Below are 6,000 nucleotides of genomic sequence, written 5' to 3'. Positions count from 1 at the left end.
CACTCAACACACACATTGCCAGTGATATATCTGACACAAGATCTGTGTGGTGGATAGACAAAACAAAACAGACACACCTCTGACCATCAAGTGGATAGGCCCAGAGTTGAAAGCTATGCAGACAGACTGCATTCCATGTTAAACTAGTGTGTGCACACAAACCCTGTAACACTGCTGCTATACAGAGCATACAACAACACTACTCACACTCTGTCTGTAGTTGTGGAACCTCATACAAATATGTAGCTGGCCTGAGTGTGCAAGTTCTCTTGTAAGAGGTATTGCTACCTGCTGTCTGTAACACTGCTGCCCATGCACAGGAAGGATGTCCACCATACAGGAAAGGTAAAGGGACCACGCCCACATGATGTAGGGATTTATAGTAGTGGGTTGCCATGACGGTGGTAATTGGAAGTACTACACAGCATGCTGCATGCAGGTAGCAAGTGGAGGACACTGATCAGTGCAGAGGCCATCACCTGATCATGTGCATCACCTACAAAATCCATGCTGCAATCTATTCAAAGCAGCTCAATCCATTTACTGGAGAGAGACCGAGATAGATAGAGAGAGAGAGAGAGAGAGAGTGAGTGAAAGGCAAAAAAAAAAAAAAAAAAAAACACAACAACAAAAATAAAATTAAAAAAAAAAAAAAAACATCCATCTAGCAAACTATTCAGAAGATACATCATTCCCACAACAGGTATGTACAGTATATATGCATGTAATTGACTGTAGTACTTGGTCCATAATAATGGGATAGATGATGTGGAATGATTTATATGTGCCATCAGATGTTGTTGTATTAAAGTTAAGCTGAACAACTGCTAAGGACAATAGAGTCTGTCTTGTGGGTAGTGGGCCATACAAGTCAACTGTGCAGAGCAGCACTGACTGATAAGATGTAAGCCATCATAGTGTGTGTTGTGTAATGGGAAGCATGTATAGTATTGTGGCCAATAGCTGGTGGTGGAATTAATGCCATAATGATGGACACGTGGGTTCCACAGCCCATCATTTGCAGGATACTCAGGTTAACCTGTATTGTAGCATGCTGGAATGCCATAGGTATGTAATAGGGTTACCTGCAATCTGGCCCTACATATACCACCCCCCCCAATGTTAAGCTGTGCCCATATGTGGCACATTTCTGTGTTGTAGTAAGCCAGAGCAGTGCAGCTGTGCAGGAAGGTGTTGTGAGATTGTGGACCTGATGTCTGAAAGTACCCCATATATAGGTATGTATCTGTGTACATATATATATATATATATATATATAAATATATATATATATATATACATATATGCCCATAGATATACAGATACCCATATGTAGACATATATATATATATATATATATATATATATATATATATATATATATATATAAACACATATATTCATCATATATATCTACACATATATAGATATATACCTATATGCACATGTCTACATATATACAATCACACACACACACACACAAATATGTATGTAAATACATGTCCCCTATAATACCACCACAGTGCTGCATGCTATGTGTGAGGGAACAACACACATAGCAATACACACAGATATATACAGCTGTCAGTGTGTGCAACATGGATTGGTATGTCACATGTGAACCCCTTCTTGGGACCACATTGCCCTTGTCTGTGAAGTAGGGAATGGGAATATGGGGAAGTATGGGAGGTATAGTTGTGGAGGTGGTCCAGGTTAGTAGATATAGAGGACACCCTACAGAGGTGGTATGTGACACGTGGTGGGCAAACACCTTGGATGGTGTGTGTGGTCTGTTATGTAGAAATCTCATGGGCCCCAATATGGACACAATGGGAACAAGCCTTCCACCCACTGCTACTCACCTGTCCTGGAGGCTGGGCAGGAGGAGCATGTGTACCCTGTGAATATGTACTGGGTGCCTCAAGGTGATGTAGAACATCCATGTGTCTGTGGAGCCAGCTATGGAACAGATGCTGGACCTGACCTCGGGGACAAGATCATGTCTGTGTGTGCCCCCAGAGGGGACAACATCCCCTGAGTTGGTTCCACCTGGAGGTAGTGCTGGACCAGTACAGGAAGAGGGCCCAGGGTGGGTCCCACATGTGATGTGGCCTGTTAACATGGGCAGATGAGTTTGGAGAGGTGGTTCTGTTGGCAAATATTCCCTAAACATGCTATTGTGTCACTGTTATAGAACATATGTGGGTAGTAATAGTCTACACAATCCCAGAACATATTATCCAACAGCATGCATAGATATCCCCAATAACACAAAATGTCAGCTGTGCAGCAATCATATAGCAAGCATACCACAGGCATATATGGAACCATAGTGACCCTGACATTGGCATGCAGATGAATAATCTGTAACAGGCCAGCAATGATAGTGCCCACACAGGGAACATGGCTACAAACACATAGCACAAAGTGTGGTACAATACAATATATGTCCCACTGGTAGGTAAGCTATAGCCATACCTATTGAGTTGTGTATACAGTTTGTTGTTGCTGATATGGTTGGGAGGGGTGACAGAGATGTGTATTAAGAACTGTGTTATCCCTGCTGTATAAGTTGCTCAGACCTGTTTCCAGCAAGTTGTCACATGGATGGCTCCCAGTTTGCTCAGCTGCTGAGAATGACATAGTGACAAACCACCTAATTCAGTACTACCCTGTCCTATTTGGCTGTGCCACTCATGAGCAGCAGGAGCAGACCGCTCTGTGGAATGACCTAGTCCACAGGGTCAATGATGTCGGACTGCAAAACCGCAGTTATGAGCAGGTCTGGCATCATTGCTTTGACCTGCTTCACAATGCTCATCAGCGTGCTGCTGCAGTCCAGGGGGATCACCTCACAATGGGGGGGGGGGGGCATGCCATCCACCCCCCCCAACATGTGTTGAGGAGCTCCTCACCAGCTTCGTGGCACCTGCTTGTCTGCATAGCCAACAACTGCTGAACACCATTGTGGAGGTGGTTGATACCCACACACTGGCTTGAGGAGAGTGCAGGTAAGGCCACAGGGCACATAAGTAGACCACTGTTGCATATGCATCCGCATCTGTACAGGCAGAACATGCATATCTGACATGTCATAGATATAGTTTGTTGCTGCATAGTAGTGATAAACAGATGTTCACACATGGTAGTATTGTGGACATGTACTGTTGATGTACTGTAATGCTGCACCCACCCTGTAGCAATGCCACAAGTGTGGCCACTGACTTTGCATCTCTCGCCCTCTTATGTAGGTCCCTCCAGTATACCATCAAGGCAACAGCCTGTAGCCAGTGAGTATGGTTTATGCTGATGCGTGCCAATACACCAGGCATGTAATGGCTATGGTATATTCCATGCACGCATCTAACACACCTACCCAGAATGCATGCTGTATGTGTGCATGTATTGTTGCTGTCAAATGCATAGCATCACAGTGGTGACCATGATGGGGTATTGGAAGTGTATGTCAGACACCTGCAAGATAACTAACTTCCTGTCATTGTGGAATGTGTCCACAGGGAGTAACATAATGGTGGGAGACATGGCTTACAGTAGGGACATGTGTGAAACATCACCCATATACAGTGCAGCAACAGTGTATATACCAGTAGTACAATGGCAACTGCTACATAGTTACACTATGGCATAACGTATTACTGTGGTCCACATTATCAGCTGGAACTAGGCTGTAACATGTGGTGTGCAGTGCATGGGACACTGCAAACTGACACATGTGTAGGCCTTGCTTGTCAAACATCTGCAAAAAGGCTGAAGGTTGGGAGGGGGGTGTCAGCATGACACACCAGTGCAGTGCAGTGCAGCAGGAATCCTAAGGATGCTAAGAATGACTGTATCTGCACACAGTCAGGTTCAAGAACTGTGGCAGACATAACCCTACCCCCACAGCAATAGTGACTGCAGTGTGTTAACACCAAGGGATGTGCACATGAGTAGACCTTGCAATCATGCAGATTTGGGGAACATGTGTAGGGCAGACTGAACATACACTGGCAAATGCAGATGACCCCTGTTAGTATACCTCTGCCAGGAGTAGTGACTGCTGTAGTACACATAACCATAGGTGCAACAAACAGTCATGATAAGGGTTTGCACACATATGGACACACGGAGTGTATGCATCACAGTCAGCAACCCCACACCTAACACATTCCGTAGACACTGCATGTGAATGTACAGGACATATGTCACATATCGGGCTCATGTACTGTTAATGTATGCGGTGATGTGGTCCCATCACAGATCAAGGAAGAGTGCATCATATCAATAAGGGTGTGTACACTCCCCATAGCCATGGTATGCTCTGATGGTTGTCAGAGTAATAGTATTGGTTTGATCATACATGGTCCGCTGATGTTGAGATCTGTAAACTAGATATCAGACATTCACAAATGACATCTGTCCACATATCATCCCAGGTATGTGTTGCTGAAAAACATAGGGGCTGTGAGCATTAGTGCTGACATAACTGACACAGTACTACACATTCAGCAATGGGTTGTACACTTGTGAGGTTTGGTGCACAGTACATGGCAGGGCGCAGAACAGGTGCACAGCAATACTGTGTACCTGGTTGCAGTGGTATCCAGGGGAAGGGACATCACCTACTAACACAGCACATGCATTACACACATGTATACTGTTGCTAGCATGGATTGACTATAGCTGCACTGCATGCTGTTGTGTACCAGATGTTATGCATGTTGAAAGATGGGTAATAGGAGGACTGTGTGTACTATCATTGTGCAACCTCACCTGTATGTGTGTGTGTGTGTGTGTGTGTGTGTGTGTGTGTGTGTGTGTGTGTGTGTGTGTGTGTGTGTGTGTGTGTGTGTGTGTCTCAGTGGGAGGTTATTTTGTCTGTAGGGTCACTCTGGTGAAGTGGAGGGAGGGTGATGCATGTAGGATGCATGTGTGCATGTGTGTGTTTGTGTGGGTGTCCATGTATGCACATGTGTGATTGTAGGGTTGTTCATACAGCAGTACTTCCCTTTGGGATCATGGAGTACATGGACCTGGACAGACACATGAAACACCAGGAATACTTGTCATGTATGTAATCACAGGACAGCTGATAGTATGGTAAGGTCTGTAGCAAACAACATGCATTGGGAGAGAAGGTAGACACCAGGTATACCCTTAATATCACATTCAGCAAAGTGGTGACTGACAACCCAAGTATGCAGCAGTACAGATGCATTGGGGAATTACTAGACAACACCAAGGAGAGTATCCATATATTGCAGTTGTCACATGATAGGTTGATTGAGCAGCATAAATGACATGTACTGAGCAATAATTACACATGACACTCCAGTGTGTGATATTATGGAGTAAATATAGTAGCCCCTCACATATAGGGGCCATGCTCACAATGCCCTGACATACACAGGGTGAATACTGAATGACAGCAGTGAGGCCATGTAAAACCACTCCACTCAGGTCAGGGAGGTAATGGACTAAAAGGTCTTGTGTTGTGATCACTTGTCTAGGCATTTAGAGGAATGATACGTTAATGAGTGGTATTAATGAGTGTATGTTACCAAGTGTGATGCAGGATGGAGAACACATGGGAATAAACGTGGGACTGTCTGTAAAGTCACGGACAGGTAGGTATTAAGGTGGTGTGTGTTTGGTGTGTGTGTGTGTGTGTGTGTGTGTGTGTGTGTGTGTGTGTGTGTGTGTGTGTGTGTGTGTGTACATGTGTGTGTACATGTGTGTACTGTTATGCAATGCTGCACAGGTCATAAAGTGCGTTTCTTGTTTTCCCCCACAGGTGGCAAGGTGGGTCAGGGTTCTTCCTGCATGCAATCGGATATTGGTGTCCATACAGACACCGAAGATGATGATAGTACTGTTGAGGAACAGGTGGGGTTGTCAGGGGCTGAAACAGCACCATCATTTGACATCCGCCTTTTAACAACCCAACCCTGCACACAGTTTCAGTGCCTATGCATATCCCATCACCAGTGGCCATAGCGA

Source organism: Protopterus annectens, chromosome 1.part2 (assembly GCF_019279795.1).
Source record: "Protopterus annectens isolate FY-2018-M chromosome 1.part2, PAN1.0, whole genome shotgun sequence".
Taxonomy (NCBI): Eukaryota; Metazoa; Chordata; order Ceratodontiformes; family Protopteridae; genus Protopterus; species Protopterus annectens.
The sequence above is the reverse complement of the archived record's forward strand: the minus strand, read 5'-3'. Positions refer to the sequence as shown.